Genomic DNA, 19,738 nt, shown 5'->3' on the forward strand with positions numbered 1-19,738 from the left:
CGCCTCGGCGCACGCACGGCTCGCTTTTCAGACGCGCTCTGCTCGCCACAGCCGCCCTCAGCCGATGGCCCCCGATACACCTGCCATTCCGGTTGTGCCACTTGTTGCAGCAAAAACAAAATTCTACTTTGGTCCTTACCCCACAGATGTCGTTATCAGTGGAATAATATTTATCCAATGTCTAAACATAAACAATAGATAAAATCAGAAACAGGGTTAGCTGAAGATGAGGATCGGTGCTTCGTCGAAATACTGCGAAGATTCAGGCATACTATTAGTCACTACACCATCTAGCCTCTACGGTCCCTGTGTATTATAGAGCTGAATTTATTAATCACTCCCTATTTGGGTCTGTTTCAAGGAGCCAATTTCCTCTCACGGCACTGAGTTATGGCCAGTTACTGGAGACAATGAACAAGGTTCTTTCTTTAAAAGATTTTTCGTGGTGGTGATGGCGATGACACAACTCAGGGACTAGGCATTAGACCTCTTCCCACAGACCAGCTGCTACCTAGAAGGCGAAGAGGTACCTTTGGTTGTGACTCGCATGTTGCCACGCCCTCCAATCGGTACTACCAGTTGATGTATGCTGCTGTTTCTTTATTTAGGCAGCTCTTCATATGGCCTCACGATCTAAGTGGGTCTTGTGTCAGACTTCCCTATCGCAGAAAACATCTGAGGACGCACCAGGATCGAGCCCCCGGTCTTTCCGCAACGAAAGCACCGACGCTAACCATCCTTTGGTTCTTTTCTTGCTATCAGTTTCATCGTCGATTTTCTGTCGCGCGACATCTCTCGAATTCCATCGATGAAATATTTACTCAGATTTTTACACTACTGACCATTAAAATTGCTACACCAAGAAGAAAGGCAGGTCATAAACGGGTATTCATTGGATAAATACATTATACTAGAACTGACATCTGATTACATTCTCACGCAATTTGGGTGCATAGATCCTGAGAAATCAGTACCCAGAACAACCACCTCTGGCCGTAATAACGGCCTTTATACGCCTGGGCATTAAGTAAAACAGAGCTTGGATGGCGTGTATAGGTACAGCTGCCCATGCAGCTTCAACACGATACCACAGTTCATCAAGAGTAGTGACTGGTGTATTGTGATGAGCCAGTTGCTCGGCCACCATTGACCAGACGTTTTCAATTGGTGAGAGATCTGGAGAATGTGCTGGCCAGGGCAGCAGTCGAACATTTTCTGTATCCAGAAAGGCCCATACAGGACCTGCAACATGCGGTCGTGCATTATCCTGCTGGAATGTAGCGTTTCGCAGGGATCGAATGAAGGGTAGAGCCACGGGTCGTAACACATCTGAAATGTAATGTCCACTGTTCAAAGTGCCGTCAATGCGAACAAGGTGACCGAGACGTGTAACCAATGGCACCCGATACGATCACGCCGGGTGTTACGCCAGTAGGGCGATAACGAATACACGCTTCCAATGTGCGTTCACTGCCATGTCGCCAAACACGGATGCGACCATCGTGATGCTATGAACAGAACCTGGATTCATCCGAAAAAAAATGATGTTTTGCCATTCGTGCACCCAGGTTCGTCGTTGAGTACACCATCGCAGACGCTCCTGTCTGTGATGCAGCGTCAAGGGTAACCGCAGCCATGGTCTCCGAGCTGATAGTCCATGCTGCTGCAAACGTCGCCGAACTGTTCGTGCAGATGGTTGTTGTCTTGCAAACGTACCCATCTGTTGACTCAGGGATCGAGACGTGGTTGCACGATCCGTTACAGCCATGCGGATAAGATGCCTGTCATCTCCACTACTAGTGATACGAGGCCGGTGGTATCCAGCATGGCGTTCCGTATGACCCCCCTGAACCCACCGATTTCATATTCTGCTAACAGTCATTGGATCTCGACCAACGCGAGCAGCAATGTTGTGATACGATAAACCGCAATCGCGATAGGCTACAATCCGACCTTTATCAAAGTCGGAAACTTGGTGGTAAGCATTTCTCCTCCTTACCCGAGGCATCACAACGTTTCACCAGGCAACGCCGGTCAACTGCTGTTTGTGTATGAGAAATCGGTTCCTCATGTCAGCACGTTGTAGGTGTCGCCACCGGCGCCAATCTTGTGTGAATGCTCTGAAAAGCTAGTCATTTGCATATCACAGCATCTTCTTCCTGTCGGTTAAATTTCGCGTCTGTAGTACGTCATCTTCGTGGTGTAGCAATTTTAATGGCCAGTATTGTATTACAAAGGATGGCCAGACCCCTCAGCAAACACTCTGAGCTATCGTGCCGCTACTCTTCGGCTACGGAGGCGAAGACTTGCAATCGGAAAATTATTGATGCGGGAGAAGAACTGAAACATATCGTAAAATAGGCTTCGGTTTTAATCGCTCTGTCTGCCGTTCCGTCAGATCTCTGGTGACAAGTTACTAGACCCAGAAATGCAATAACAGAGGCCTTAAATACTGGTTACATGCCTGCCGCTGTAGGAACGCTCCATCGGTGGAGCGAGGGTGGGAAAAAAAAGAGAACATGGGCGCAGAAAGTCCCGCCAAATGTTCGTCACATGACGGCGCAGGCTCGCCTCACCTTGCGGTGCTGTGCTTTATGGCCTGGTCTCCTTGGAAGGCAGCTTTTGAATTACGGCCCATCGTAAATTCGTTACCACGGTGGTTTAAAGTCAGCGCAGCCCCGCTATTCATGCAGCGTGCATTCATCACGCCTGGCAGTCCGTAAAATTAAATACCGAAATTCCTGTCTCGCTTCTTGATCGGACACAGTCCAATCGTTAAAAAGATAGAAAACCTCCGAGATGAGACCAGCACCAGAAAGGCGGGGAAGCGCAGTAATTAAAACCAGCAGCACACTCGCCTGCAATTGTTTTCTGCCGCATATGAATACTCGGTTAAGACATAAATCGATTAATACAACGTACTATCATCCTGAAAGAGACCACGTAATCGAAGAAACGGCTGACCAGGACGTTCTATGCGTCTCTAGCAGACACTGGGCAAACAAGCGAGCCACGACCATAAATTCTTTCACTTGTTTACCTGGCTGCTTCCGAACGGTTGCCGATCCAAAGGAAGAAGAAAGAACCAGACTATCGCCCGCTGGCAGCTAGAGGTACCGTATTCCCTATGTTGTTCCTCGCGACGACTACGAATACCGTAAGAACGTAGGTGCACAGAACACAGAGTCTTTCTTGTATCTGCGATACAATCGGTTGTTCAGTGTATAAAGAGAGTTACTTGAGTACAAGGGCACAAGATGTATAAGGTGAAATACTGTTAGGAAGAATAAGTGCCCCTTTGTTAGGCACAAATACCGGGTGATCAAAAAGTCAGTAAAATTTTGAAAACTTAATAAACCACGGACTAATGTATAAGAGGTAAAAATTGACACACATGCTTGGAATGACATGGGGTTTTATTAGAACAAAAAAAAAAAAAACAACGAAGTTCACAAAATGTCCGACAGATGGCGCTGGACAGCAAAACGTCAGTGACTACGCATGACAATCGTGTATAGGAGGAGTTGTAATGAGAGAGAGAATCAGATGCGCCAGCAGTCGCAGCATGTTGACGTTACCTGAAAATGCGCTTTTAGTGAAGCTGTATTATCAGAATGGGGAATGTGCTACGATCCCATCGCCATAGGAAGGGAGTTCGAACGGGTAAAGGTCCGTTGACAAATGCAGCTGTGGCGAGAATGATTTCGAAGTTCGAAGCCACGGGTTGTTTAGACGATAGACCCCGTAGTGACCGACCGAGCGCAAGGCGTAATACTGATGAGACAGTTCAGGAAGAAATGGAGACTAGCGGGTTCGTCTATCCACGGGGAAGTCAGCGCTCGTGCAGTCGCACGTCGCACCGGCATTCCATACACTACTGTTTGGTTGGCACTTAGGCGTACCCTCCGATGCTATCCGTACAAAATCCATTGGCATCATGAACTGTTACGTGACGATTCAGTGAAGCGGAGGGCATTTGCGGTGTAGGCGTTTCAAAAGATGGCGGAAGATGACGATTGGTTGAGTAACGTGTTGTGGACCGACGAAGCTCATTTCACGCTCCGAGGGTCTGTCAACGCCCACAACTGCAGAATTTGGGCTACCGAAAATCCTAGAACTGTCGTGGAAACTCCATTGCACGACGAGAAAGTCCCGGCATGGGTTGGATTTATCACATCTACCGTTATCGGGCCTTTTTTTCTTCGAGGAAATGCGTGATTCTGGTTTTGTAAATGCTACCGTGACGGGTGAGAGCTACGCCGATGTGTTACAGGATCGCAACATGCCCTGCCTGGCTGATAAACACCTGCTGGAGCTTCTTATGTTTATGCAGGATGGCGCTCCACCCCATATTGCTAGACGCGTGAAAGATTTCTTGCGCGCGTCGTTTGGTGATGACCTTGGGCTCAGCCGCCACTTTCGTCATGCTTGGCCTCCCAGGTACCCCACACTTCAGTCCGTGCGATTATTGGCTTTGGGGTTACCTGAAGTCGCAAGTGTATCGTGATCGACCGACATCTCTAGGGATGCCGAAAGACAACATCCGACGCCAATGCCTCACCATAACTCCGGACATGCTTTACAGTGCTGTTCACAACATTATTCCTCGACTACAGCTATTGTTGAGGAATGATGGTGGACATATTGAGCATTTCCTGTAAAGAACATCATCTTTGCTTTGTCTTACTGTTATACTAATTATTGCTGTTCTGATCAGATGAAGCGCCATCTGCCGGACAGTTTTTGAACTTTTGTATTTTTTGGTTCTAATAAAACCCCATGTCATTCCAAGCATGTGGGCCAATTTGTACCTCTCTATCTACATTTATTCAGTTTTCCAATTTATACTGACTTTTTGATCGCCCGGTACATTAAGAGTAACAAGGTTTTTATAAATTAGCTATACAAAAGTAATATTTAATTGTGAAAGAGGTAAATAATTCCCAGACATGTTTGATACAGCACTGAATGCAGTTCCAAATTTTATTTACAAATGTTCAATGTGGCTGACTTTTGTAACATGACATCTGTAATAAACATCCTGCCCAAATCCTACCAAGCAAGTCTTGATGCAAGGCGGCAGCTGCTTGTGCTATTCGTTGTCGCAGTTCGTCGACGTTTCCAGGAAGCGGATGAAAAACCCACACAGAAGTTCATCGGGGTTAATTCAGGTGATGGTGGTGGCCAGGTTATTGTTCCGCCACGTCCAATCCAAGTCGTCACTTTCTCTTAAAGCTTGCAACAATTCCACTTTGCAGGGTTCAATGGTTCAAATGGCTCTGAGCACTATGGGACTCAACTGCTGAGGTCATTAGTCCCCTAGAACTTAGAACTAGTTAAACCTAACTAACCTAAGGACATCACAAACATCCATGCCCGAGGCAGGATTCGAACCTGCGACCGTAGCGGTCTTGCGGTTCCAGACTGCAGCGCCTTTAACCGCACGGCCACTTCGGCCGGCCACTTTGCAGGGATTAAATGATAGGCGCTTCTATAATACCTTTCACACTGTATCATTAGACATATTCAATTCTAAGCAGGCACCTTTCGTTGATTTACCCAGACTATGAATGTAAGACTGCCGAACTTATACAATTACTGCGCCAGAGACTGCTGGCCGATCCTGACCCATCGTGCAATGTGATAAACAGACACTTTCGGTAAAACGATTGTACCAATTAATAATTGTTTGTCTCTAACGTATTGGCTTGCGATATTAAGTCCTGAATTATCTGTGAACTGTAGCGGAGGATTTGGATTCATGAAACCATAAACAACACTTCGCACGATCTGCAACGTTATACGACTCCATGATGACTGTTGGAACAACTCACCCGCAACTGTCGCCTGGCGAGAACCAACGGTGTTAGGCGTGAATAAAACTTAAAATATATGCTGCATTCAGTGCTGTATCAAACATTTCTGCAAATTATTTACCATTTTCACGATCAAAGGTTACTTTTGTGTAAGTGATTTATAATCACTCTGTACTTATCATCCTTGGATACACAAATTTGATGTTATAAATACAGGGTGTACATAAAGACCGGGAACACTTTCAGTTATTTATTGCACAAGAACTAAACATTGTACAGATGTCACGTATTGCAATTTGAAGAGAAACTCTGAATGGTTTTTTTATTTTTATTTTATTTTTTGCAAACATTCGATATGCGAACCATATACACAGCCCTCGTGAGTTCAACCCGATTTCGAAATTTCGAACTGTCAACACAATTGGCACTGCCGCTGGCAACTGGTTATACACAATGCTTGTCACTACTTTGAAGGTCAGTAAGACTTTGAAACGCGCATCTATTTCGTACGAGCTGTAATTAAATAATTACCACTATTAAAGTTCCAACCCTCGTATTTCTGTAGTTAACGCTGAGCGACGCTTGACGCACAGAGCGACGCCACCGGACAGTGGAGGTGGGTGTTTCGGAGAGACGATTCAAGCTATGCCCTGTGGCAATCCGATGAAAGGGTTTGGTTTTGGGGAATGCCCGGAGAATGTCACCTGCCACTATATCTAGTGCCGACAGTGAATTACGGAGGAGGTGGTGTTACGTCGAAAGGATGTAAGAGGGTTATCTAAATAAAATTAAAAAGCTGTTCCGAACAAAACATGCTGACGTAACCACTACAAAGGAATAGGTATTAATTTTCATGAGCTGTGTATTTTCGCCATTTATTTTGGCCCGTAAGTAATAAGACAAAAACTCTCCTGCAAAGTTTGTGTGCACGGCAGATTGACAGCCGAGTTTTCAGCCACAGGCTGCGTGCCGCGACACTGCCATAGGCGGGGGGCTTCTGCCGCGAGAGACGCCAGCCAGAAGGAGAGCCGGCTAACCATTTGGGAGAGGCGGCCGCCTAGCGCCTGACGTAAACAAAAGGACGTGTGACGAGGGGCGGCAGCAGAAATTGGCGCCCGCTGGCCGGAGTAACGAGGAAACCCGATACCCCAGTGCAGGAAATCAATGGCGGCCCAGACAGCGTCGAGAGCGGGTCAGAACGTGCTCGCCGCACCGGAGAACTGCGTCTCCGCCTTGTCGCAGCCCGCAGCCCGCAGCCTGCGCCCTACGGCCTCTTCCTCGGATTATCCGAAGCGAACCGGCACCGTCTGGAGACTGAGGCCATCTAACTACTGACTGTCGACATACGGGCTGTGTTGGTACCTTGGCCGCCAGGAATTAATTGTTGCTTCCGTTCTGCTACCAGTCACGTCGTTTATTTATTCTTTAATTTAATACATAGCTTGACGCCTCGACATGTTTCGCTTGAGGCGTTTGTAATAGCGAGCATATGAAAATAAAAAAAAACGTCGCACGACTTAGGAATTATCTGAATGGGACGGAAAAAGGTAGACACGACGTACATGTACAGACGAACAAACGATTACGACTTCATTGAAATTCAAGAGAAAGAGCTTCACAAATAGAGCAAGTCAATAACGCGTTGGTCCACATCCGGCCCTTATGCAAGCAGTTATACGGCTTGGCACTGATTGATAGTGCTGTTGGATGTCCTTCTGAGGGATACTGTACCAAATTCTGTTCAACTGGCGTGTTAGATCGTCAAAATTCCGAGCTGGTTGTAAGACCCGACCCATAATGATCCAAACGTTCTCAATTGGGATGAGATCCGGCGGCCTTTCTGGCCAAGGTAGGATTTGACAAGAGAAAGGCAAACAGCAAAAACTCTCGCCGTGTGTGGGCGGGCATTGCCTTGCTTAAATGTAGGCCCATGATGGCTCGCCATGATGGGCAATAAAACTGGGCGTTGAATATCGTCGACACAGCGACGTAGCGCTGGTCTTACATTTCAGCAAGATAATGCCCGCCCGCACGGGGCGAGGGTTTCTACTGCTTGCCTTCGTATTTCCCAAACCCTACCTTGGCCCGCAAAATCACCAGATCTCTCCCCAATCGAGAAAATTTGGAGAATTACGGGCAGGGTCCCCCAAGCAGCTCGGGATTCTGACGCTCTAATGTGCCAATTGGACAGAATTTGGCACGATATATTCCTCAATCAGTCAATGCCAAGCTTACATATAAGACCAACATGTCATACCCTTGCTCAATTTGTGAAGCTCTTCTCTTGAATAAAACTGAAACTGTAAACATTTGTTTGTCTGTACATGACCGTAATATCTGCCGATTTCCGTCCCATTTGAATAATTCCTCTGTGGTGCGCCGCTTTTCTTCCCCATAGAGTATAATTTAAAAGTAGCTGATAATGTTGACACAGTCACTTCTTGTGAGAAAAATACTAAGAAAAACTCTCTCAACCAACTGGAAATCTTGTTGGTGGAGTCCGGTTTTACCATGGATTTGTGACAGTTTTCGCTGATTTAAAAAGTATCTCAGTTCTATGGAAGTCTCCGCGCACGAACCCTTCTCCTCAAGTTCTGGAAGACAAATGAAGGAGAGAGGTGGGTGGCACGTCGCCACGTGAAAGCACGGCTCGGACGACCCCAATCGTCAATAACAGAAGGGGAAGTCGTAGGTTCCGGTGCAATCTGTTAATTGCTCCGGAGTCGATGCGCTATCCTGGCCTGTAATCCGTCATACAGTATACCACATTTCCTTTCTGCGGCTGTTCGTATATATAGCTCGGTAGAAAAACAGACGCTCAACACCAAGCACTCTGAGCCGAAGAAGAAGTAGATCCTTATAAAAGCTCCCTGATGTAGCTAAAAGACTAACGAAGATGGCTGTTACGGCGCGTCATTCGTGAGCGGTACGTTACTTTCGTCCGTACTTCGCAGCTTCCATGGTTTCGCGCGAGATCACATTAGCGATGGAGACCAGAACCGACGCACTCTTGGCGATGTGCGGCGCGCGAGACAAATTATACGACGTAATGTCCCACAGATTTAGTCTAGAACGTTTACAGGCGGACACACATTAATTCTCTGATCTGCTAAACTATCAAAAATTCTATACCAGTGTCGCCAGCATCGTTCCGTCAAGCGAGACAGGATTAATGTTCCCACAACTAAAAAGTAATTAATTAAAAGCCCTGTTGTTATCTATTGTCATGAAATATTCCAAAATCCGACCACTGACCTGGAATACGTTGACGGGTAACACTTTTACACACCGCCTCCAAATAACCACTACGAACTCCCGCCGGTAATCACGACAACATATCAATAAGGTGTCACCCAAAAACACAATTCTCAAATTTCCACGGAAGCAAATATAATTTAGTGTGCGTTGTTGATACTCATAGGGAATGCATGCCACATGGGAAACTGCAGTCGCTTTAAATCGAAGAACATACTTGGCTCACTGGCTGTCAACAGAATGCGACGAATGAATATGTCGTCACCTGTATGAAAAGATGATTAGTTGCGCCATCTCTTGTAACATTTTGCGATATATCTCATTCTGTTTTTGGAGAATTTGTCTATTCTTTCAGCTCAGTTTTCACTGTTTCAAGAGGGTTGGGTTGGATCACGATTGGAACTGTTCGAATAGTTCACGTCACAGTTCGGGAAATCTGAATAGTTCACGTAAGAGTTCGGGAAATCTCGGGTTTTGTTCGGTCTTTTGATCGGCCCGCGATTCAGTGACTTTTGTTGGTACTATATCCACTATATGCCTCAGCCTTTGTGTGGCATCGCGGATTTTAACAATAAAAATAACTGTGAAACACGGACTAAAATATCTTCTAGGGTATATGCCACATGTAATGACGGTAACTAATCAATAAACAAGAATTTGGAATCCTAATCAATAAATAAAAATTTGGAATCTCCAAGACGGTTAATTTCGCTGTAATTTATTCTAGCAATAGGAATTACAGTCAGTTTACCACGATGTATTTCGTTTATTAGGCATTTAATTTTCCATTAATTTTCTTGACTGTTTCATCTGAATGCAGAAACTTGAAGTAAATCGCCCAAGAACTTTGGAGTAAATCGGTAAAGTACTTTTCGAGATGTCTGGTAACAACGGTGGTGGTGGTGTGATGGGGCTTATGGGCGCTCAACATCGAGGTCATCAGCGCCCTGACACACATTAAAAGGAACGAATGTGGACAGACCTAATAAAACTGAAGCACTCACTCAAAGAAATCAGGAAAAGAAGGAAAAGGCTGCACAAGAAAGTAAAAAAACAGAGCAACAAGAATGCCACAGGAAATTGTCAGTGGCTGGCCACTTACATAAAATATGGGCGAGCTTGTCACACAGTGAACAAGTTAAAATCCTCTCCCTAAAATCTTTGTAAAAACATTTGACATGGCACAGAACTTTAAAACTTTAACCACATTGGTCCGAGTGTTGCCTAAAAGAGATGGCAGGTCCGCCGGCAAGTCAGCCGCGGCCCGCTGGTCAGAAAATAAAACGCAATCCAATAAAACGTGGCGCACAGTGACCTGGACGCCGCTGTGGTAACAACGTTTCTTCCTCCTATGCACAACTGCATATTAACATACATACAGCCTATCTTCGTCCAAATGTTCATAAGAGAATCGTGTAGGAATCTGAAGTAAATAGACCAAGAAATTTTAGAGAATTTTTGTAGCAACCTTTCTCCTTTATATATGACATACATATGTGTTTGACGGCAGATTACGAAATCTTATGTAAACAGTGAACTTCCTCTTGTCTTGAACACAAAGTGAGCAAAATTTCATCAAGATCGGATATATATACCACCGTCCAGCTAGCTACAGACACCGGGATCTGATGAGAAGGCTCTGCACATCGGGCTTCTGCACGCTAACTTACAGGCAACAGTCGGCTAGAAAACTACGCAGAATTGCACGCTGCCTCATAGAAACGAAATTTCTGTTGTTGTACACTTGTCGTACAGGAAAGTAATTTGCTTCATCAATACGGATCACACACTTTATAATACGATCTCCGGCCGAGAGGGCAAACGACACCACGTCGACCGAACCTCCGATTTCGCGAACTTCAGACCGCTCCATGAAGTTATTTAATATTCAGGTCTTTCGGGTAATCAACCTCACGAGGCGCATGCAGGCAATGTCCTTGGTCTTTCACCGTACGCACTAATCACTCCACTGCACAATACCGCCCACTGTAACGCTCATTTTCAGCAGGTGGTCGGAAACACCTGCTGTCCTGGTAAAATCATTTAAGCCAGTTAAGTCGGCTCCAGCCACAAATGTAGGAGGATTAGGGAAAGGCCAACCCATTATTTCACGACTGGTGAAAACTTCTTTCCCCACGATATTTGCCCTGACCTACACCAAAGTCACAGAAGCAAGCAGGAATGATGAAAAACACTAAGCATCGTTAATCCGTACGAAAGGGTTCGGGGGTAGGACGAGGAAAAGAAAGGAAGTATGTTTGGAGTCTAGCGCTTCATCAAAAAATGGTTCAAATGGCTCTAAGCACAATGGGACTTAACATCTGAGGTCATCAGTCCCCTAGACTTAGAACTACTTAAACCTAACTAACCTAAGGACATCACACACATCCATGCCCAAGGCAGGATTCGAACCTGCGACCGTAGCAGCAGCGCGTTTCCGGACTGAAGCGCCTAGAACCGCTCGGGCACACCGACCGACCTGGCGCTTCATCGACGACTATTTTATCACAACTCGGGTAGCGAAGGAAATATACTTTAGAACCCTGAGGTCAACCAGTCCGTCATTTGCCGTAACTCAATTAAGGAAACCGAAGCTGAATCGGGATGGCCGACTGGGGAAATGAAAGTCGCTCCCACAGAAGACGAGTCCAGTTTGTTACTCGCTGCGCCATCACGCTCGGTGACAATGGCGGACGTCTGTGACGGTGTGTTGGTCATCCCATAAGATGGAGCTGTCGTCAACATGGGTATTGGTTGAAAACCTTAGTGCTTTTTAAACTCCAATGGAGATGCTCTGACTGTTAGATATGCGAAACCTTTTACGTAAGACCAGACTACGGAAGGATCGGTATTTTCCGCTTACACAAACGAGTACTTCCAGAGACGAATATCGCGTTGACTGCAAGAATAGTTTTGAACCCTTAGCTCAGCTAATTCTCCAGTCACAAAATTGCACAACTTTTAACAAATTTCATTTTATTTTAACTTTTGTGGCCACAAGCCCTACTGGTCAGCAAGGTCGTAAGGAAAGAAATTCGCGTTTGAATTGTTTTAACTTTGTTCCCTGTGTTATCGTATTTTAACGATTTGCGAATCGTATTTTCTGAATTGAGAACGTCCACCCAGTATTTATCCAAACGAGCGTAGAAAACTGTCTAAAAACCACTCTGATTGGCCGGAGAACCATATCGCCAGTCGGTATTCCGCCGCGCGGTTTTGATCCGAGTCTGGCTCGCCTCCGTGTCGCAAAACGCTAATATATCAGGGAAATTCTTTCTTTTTCAAAATCCTGTCGATTTTAACGTACCCTCGATGGGAAAGACATCGAATATGGTATTGTCATTCAGGTTCAACAAGAATCGGAGCAGCGAACGCTTAACAACCTGCAGCTCTGTCATAACCAAAACTGATCTCTCTCTCTCTCTCTCTCTCTCTCTCTCTCTCTCTCTCTCTCTCTCTCTCAAACACACACACACACACACACACACACACACACACACACACACACACACACACACACACACAGCTCGCTCGCTCGCACACACATACACGCAAAATATATATTAATAGTATGATCGTCATCAATATTGAATAAATTTGTCACTATTAGCAACATTATTTTCTTTGTTCTCTGCATTTATCAGCTTCTAATACATCTTTGCTTACACTTATACTGTTCATCTCTGTAAACAAAGAGCTTCAAGAAACTTCGACCTTTGTACTAAACTAGAGTTTTATTATTTGCCTTTGCTACCAGACACAGTTTACTCAAAAGTCGTGCCGGCCGGAGTGGCCAAGCGGTTCTAGGCGCTACAGTCTGGAACCGTGCAACCGCTACGGTCGCAGGTTCGAATCCTGCCTCGGGCATGGATGTGTGTGATGTCCTTAGGTTCGTTAGGTTTAAGTAGTTCCAAGTTCTAGGGGACTGATGACCTGAGAAGTTAAGTCCCATAGTGCTCAGAGCCATTTGAACCACCAAAAGTCGTACACACAATTCATATATGTCTTCCTCATCAACATAAATCCATCTGATGTTGGAGATTTGAACTTTCCACCCGTATAAGGGAAATAAAAATGAATTGTGACTGGCAACAAGAAACTAGTAGTTTGAATCGTCCATTACCGATCCTTAGGCCGAAGAGCATTAACAAACTTTTACAGGAGATAAAATGTTCGAAGAATGCTATGGTTTCAAGGGAATACTTCACTTTTATAAAGTGAGACAGAATCAGACCACTAAGGAACGGCAAACTGCTTGAGGAAGGCATACCTGCTTGAACGGATATTTACGTACCTTCGGTGGAAAAGTTTATTCTCAAGTATATCAGTAAACCAATAGTGTTTCTCTAATGACTCCACGAGGTGCAGACATTTAACTTTATAATGGGTATACTTAAAGCAGCAGCTAACAGCTAAAACGCCTACACCACGCCACCTTCTTACCCGCAGTTCTACTACGTGTTGCGGGATGCCTATCGTCCGAGTCGTGGGGGCCGTACGCAGAATCACTGAAATAATACTTACTACATTTTAACAGCATAAACGTAGGAAAATCAGAACGCCCGAAAATGTATAATATAGGAATACACAAGTAAACGACGGAACTTACTTGAGGCAAGGTACCCAAATGACATGAAAGCCTGTGATCATTTATTTACTGATGATGCACTAGATGAAGAAATAAAACTAAATCGATATGTAGGAGAGGAGGCCTTGTTGAAAAGTAATGCCCCAGAATGTTTTATGTCAAAACTCTTAAAGCTTTTCAACAAAAAACAATGTTATCATTGTAAATCTTTATTTTTCGTGTTTAAATATTTATTTCTTAGTCGCCCTTGCGACGAACACATTTCCACCAAAGAGTAGCCAGTTTGTTCATACCGTCACAGAGGAATATTAGACTTAGCTGACGGGGCATAAAACTCACCTCTACGCGCACCGCTTCATCACTACTAACGGTCGTTTTGTTTAAAAAGCTTTAAGGGTTTTTAAATAAAAAAAAATCAGAGGCGTTAATTTTCAGCACGCCCTCGTGTTACTCAGCATGTTACGCTGATCTCACATGACCGCACCATCGATGAAGCCATTACTTAGACGGCTGAAAGACTTTGGACGCGCCCTTTATCTTCACGTGCAACCTTAAAGCCAATGCCCGATGGAGGAAATTTTAACTTTAGTTCTGTTGTTCACTTTATTAACTGTCTGAAAGCAATGCAGCCCATCTGTTAGCTCGATATGTTCCACCCCTTTTGCGTATCCGAAACTCATTTTGGACTACTGAGGAAGGTAATGCTAGTTCAGTTTAACACGCGTTAATTGGCGCGGGTAATATTTTCAAACATTGCTTGTTGAACAGAATGGCATTACCAAAATTACGGCGATATAGGGAAGGAAAAACAAAGACTCACTGTACTATTCAAACCAATTGAGATTTGTACAGAGAGTCGGCGAAAAACGAGTGACGCTCTGAAAACCAGATTGGATCGGACTAGCAAACTCGGATCATCTGTCCTGCCTTGGTAGCTGCGCGATCACTCCGGCGAATTACTAACCAAAGATGCCCCGGTTCGGTTCCCGGCCAGGTCGGAGATCTTCACTGTTGAGATGGTTGTATGGGCACGTATCGAAAGCCAATAAATAAACAGATCAATAAATTAAATATACCAGTAATTATCATAAAAACTCGAATCAGGAATAAAATGCAAATACGACGTTGGAAATCTGTTTGTGAATTTCGATTTTCCACTTCAGCAAGTTGTGCCGCAGGTAAAGGGGGGGGGGGGGGCGAATTGACGGCAGGTAATATGATTTACCCATGTCTATTGTAGACCTCTGCGACGTGAAACGTCCGGTATGAAATGACGTCACGGCTGTTAAAACTTTCAAGCCCTGCAACTTTATCGACTTTACCGCCACGGACGAGGGCTACGGTTACCCATCCGTTTCCTTGCTGCAGGGCATCACTGTTGCTAATAGTGAAGTTAAGAACTCCACCACAGAACACTGATGGACCATGCAGGACGACTTGTGCACCTACGTAGTTGGAGGTATTAATAGCAATATTGTCTATTGCTTTATAGACTGTAAGGCTAGCCGGTGCTCGGAAAGATGTGACGTTGGCGCACGCAGTGTCCCAACGGACACAGACCGTCGCCGGGGCGGTAATTAAAACGCAGCCAGAGGTGAAGGCGGCGGCGCGCTCTCCAGGAGTGTGGCGGCGACGCACGCGTGGCACGCACGCCTCACCTGGCGCTCGCGACCCGCGCCCCGGACACTCCACACCTCGAGTGCCGCGGGGCTTCCGGCTCTGCGCCAGCCTACTCTCATTTCTTCCTTACACCGCTGTTATGCTGGCTGTCCGGTTCGGAACAAGGGTAGGACGCTTACGAACTTATTTTGCTTCTCGGTATCTGTTCCGTGAAGGCCTAGACACTTTACATTTGAAACAAGTTAAGCTGTCTCGAAATGTGAATCATCCATATGTTTAAAGAGTGTCCCTCTGTTTCTTTCTTTGTGTGTAAATACATAAAAACGGCAAAGGTTGTTACCAATAATCTGTAAAAGTACTTGGTCGATACAGTTCGAATTTCTACACGATCCCCTAATGAACATATGCTAAATATATTTTTTTAAATACACAATATATAAATACAGGGTGATCAAAAGGTCAGTATAAATTTGAAAACTTAGTAAACCACGAAATAATGTAGATAGAGAGGAAAAAATTGACACACATGCTTGGAATGACATAGGGTTTTATTAGAACCAAAGAAAACCAAATTTCACAGAATGTCCGACAGATGGCGCTGGACAGAAAAACTGCTACCGTGACGGGTGAGAGGGTACATCATCCCAAGCCTGGCTGATAAACACCTGCTGGAACGTACGATGTTTATGCAGGATGGCGCTCCACCCCATATTGCTAGACGCGTTAAAGATGTCTTGCGCGTGTCGTTTGGTGATGATCGTGTGCTCAGCCGCCACTTTCGTCATGCATGGTCTCCCAGGTCCCCACACCTCAGTCCGTGCGATTATTGGCTTTGGGGTTACCTGAAGACGCAAGTGTATCGTAATCGACCGACATCTCTAGGGATGCTGAAAGACAACATCCGACCCCAATGCCTCACCATAACTCCGGACATGCTTTACAGTGCCGTTCACAACATTATTCCTCGACTACAGCTATTGTTGACGAATGATGGTGGACATATTGAGCATTTCCTGTAAAGAACATCATCTTTGCTTTGTCTTACTTTGTTATGCTAATTATTGCTATTCTGATCAGATGAAGCGCCATCTGTCGGACATTTTTTGAACTTTTGTATTTTTTTGGTTCTAATAAAACCCCATGTCATTCCAAGCATGTGTGTCAATTTGTACCTCTCTATCTACATTATTCCGTGATTTATTCAGTTTTCAAATTTAAACTGACTTTTTGATCACCCGGTATGTACACTGATAACCAAAACATTACGATCACTGCCAACAGCGGCATCGGATGCCGCATGGTGGTGTTGCGAGCACGCCACGCGGCACAAAAGGATGTAAGCGGTGCAGAGACGGACGGGGCATCACCCTAGTGAACATACGGTGAAATCCACTGAGATCAGCGACTCTGACAAAGGGCACATTATTATTACGCAGAGCCTTTGAACGAGTATCACGAAAACGGCAAGCTGGTCGAATGTTCACGTGCTATAGTCGTGAGCATCTACGGGAAGAAGCAGGACAGTGAAACTACCACTAGGCCGTAAGTGGCTGGACGTCCAAGGCTCTTCATAGAACGTGGGGTTCGGAGGCTTGTCTGCTCTACTCAGTAAAGTAGGAGAGTTGGTGATTTGTGGCATCTCTGGCGAAAGAGCACAATGCTGGTGCACGTAAAGTGGCTCGGCGTAAACCGTTCGTCGTACGTTGTTGAACATGGAGCTCCGCAGCAGACCACACCTACTGTTCACATGTTGACCCAACGACATCGTCAACTACGATTGCAGTGGACACGAGATCATTGGGGTTCGACTGTCGATCTAAAGCTCTTCGGGTGAATCACAAATGGTTCAAATAGCTCTGAGCACTATGGGACTTAACATCTGTGGTCATCAGTCCCCTAGAACTTAGAACTACTTAAACCTAACTAACCTACGCACACCACATACATCCATGCCCGAGGCAGGATTCGAACCTGCGACCGTAGCGGTCACGCGGTTCCAGACTGAAGCGCCTAGAACCGCACGGGCACACCGGCCGGCGGTGAATCACATTTTTGCTATGCTAAGTCGATGGTCAACTTCACAAACGCCATCATCGACGAGAACGGCGGCTCGAAACGTGCACCACGCCACGGAAGCAGGCTGGTGGTAGCAGTATTGTATTATGGGGGACATTCTCCTGCGCTTGCATGGAACCTGTGGCAGTAATCGAAGGCGCGCTGACAGCTGCAGACGATCTGCTCCATGCTTAATGTCTTCCCCGACGGCGATGTCATCTTGCAGCAGTATAATTGTCCGTGTCTCGGAGCCTGAACAGTGCTGCAGTGTTTTGAGAAGCATTATAGTGAACTCACTTTGATGTCTCGGCGACCACGTTCGCCTGATGTAAATAATAAGAATCTCATTTGGATAGCTATTGGACGCCATCACAGCGTACGAAAATCAGCGGCCCTTTATTTATGCAAATTACATGACCTGTGCCTAGACATCTAGAGCCAAATACCTCTACAGACCTACCAACAAACTGTCGGATCCCTGACACGAAATACATCAGACAGACAGACAGACAACCTATCAAGCAGGTGGTCATGCTGTTTTGGCTCATCACTTTAAAGAAGAAAGAAACGTTGTTATCAAACATGTCGAAAAGTACTTAACCGATTTACTCCAAAATTCTTCGCCGATTTACTTGACCAATTTACTCAAAAATTCTTCGCCGACTTACTTCAAATTTCTACTTTCAGATCAAACAATCAAGAAAATTAACGAAAAATTAAATGGTTAACAAACTAAAAATATCGTGGTAAACTGGCTGTATTTCCTACCGCGAGAATAACTTACAGTAGCAACGCCGGTCTTGGAGGTAGTGCATCAGACTCTATTAGATCGCAGGACGAGCGAAAGCTCCAGAATTTGACAGAAGCACTACTGCAAATTCTTATTTATTGATTAAATGCCGTTGTTACATATGACATGTACCCTACACGATATTTTAGCCCGTGTATCACGGCCCTTTTTATTATTAAATTCCACAGTGTCATACAAAAGCTAAGCTTACAATGCAGAAACTGCTAAATTGGTATCTCTTTTTATGTAATTAGGGGCTGTTTTCACCGCTGCTGACTGTAAACAGGTATTTAAATCTGTTAAATATTTGTTCATTAAGGATGTGCACATATTTTAGGGTCAAAATATTCCATGCAAGAATTGAGTGAATTGAAATGATAATAGTACGTAATTTACTGTTAGACTTTAGGTACATTATGTGTTACAGATATGGTATTTTAATTTGTAATTGGAAAAGGAATCAAAGCATAATCTATTATGTAACAGTTATAACTAAACTTTTGGTTTCAGATTTATGTATATATTCAAAAATCAGAACCGGAAGTCTAGAAATTGATTTTTATGAAGCCGCATGTGAAGACGTATCTCAAATTTGCACTTCGATTTCAAGCGATTGCAGTTTCCAATGCAGCTTGCGTTCGCTACGACTATCAAAAAGGTACAGGGCCAATCAACTTGTGTGGCAGATATTAAACATTCCGAGCAACGCCGGGCACTGCAGCTAGTTTAAAATACTCGTACTAACAGGAGGGCGCATTACAAAAATTTAAAATAATCTATACTGGTGTGTAAAAGTTAAGAACGAAAGTTAACATTAGCTTGATATGTCACTGCCAAGTAACATAGCTCGATAAAATTTGGACCATACACAAAAAGAACTGCTACTGTATAGTTCAAAAGGTAACTGAAAAAACACGCTGTGACATGACCATAATCGACACTTTCATTCAAAAACAATACACTGAAGGTAGCGCGATTTATGACGGTCTCCTGAACGTTTCCATAGTCGGGCCATGGTTCTTAAAAACGCGTGTGATCACCACGGACAGCAGTGAGTGCTCTGCAATGTGCTCCCATGCTCGCCACAAGGCTGGCACGGAGTTCTTGTGGTAGGGCGTTCCATTCTTCTACCAGCGCTGTTGACAACTAATGGATGGTCGTTGGTGCATATGGACGTGCTGGAATACGACTCCCCAACAAATCCCACGCTTGTTCGATATGATTTAAGTCAGAGGAACGGGCGGGTCAATTCACTTGCTGAATATACCATCGTTCTATGCACTCCTCCACCTGTACTGTTCAGTGCGATCGCGCATTGTCATCCGTAAAACTGAAATCAGGGCCGAAGGCACTCCTTAAAGATGCACATGAGTACAGTGTCAGCCCGCATCTCGTGGTCGTGCGGTAGCGTTCTCGCTTCCCGCGCCCGGGTTCCCGGGTTCGATTCCCGGCGGGGTCAGGGATTTTCTCTGCCTCGTGATGGCTGGGTGTTGTGTGTTGTCCTTAGGTTAGTTAGGTTTAAGTAGTTCTAAGTTCTAGGGGACTGATGACCATAGATGTTAAGTCCCATAGTGCTCAGAGCCATTTGAACCATTTTTTGAGTACAGTGTCACT

At 45.1% G+C, this 19,738-nt stretch overlaps 1 protein-coding gene across 1 annotated transcript in view; it reads right to left on the bottom strand.

Annotated features, from left to right (window-relative positions):
- Positions 1–19,738, bottom strand: part of LOC126249469 (protein sidekick) — a 452,637-nt gene that overhangs the window by 179,736 nt on the left and 253,163 nt on the right. The window lies entirely within an intron of this gene.

The sequence above is a fragment of the Schistocerca nitens genome, chromosome 1 (assembly GCF_023898315.1).
Source record: "Schistocerca nitens isolate TAMUIC-IGC-003100 chromosome 1, iqSchNite1.1, whole genome shotgun sequence".
Classification (NCBI taxonomy): domain Eukaryota; kingdom Metazoa; phylum Arthropoda; class Insecta; order Orthoptera; family Acrididae; genus Schistocerca; species Schistocerca nitens.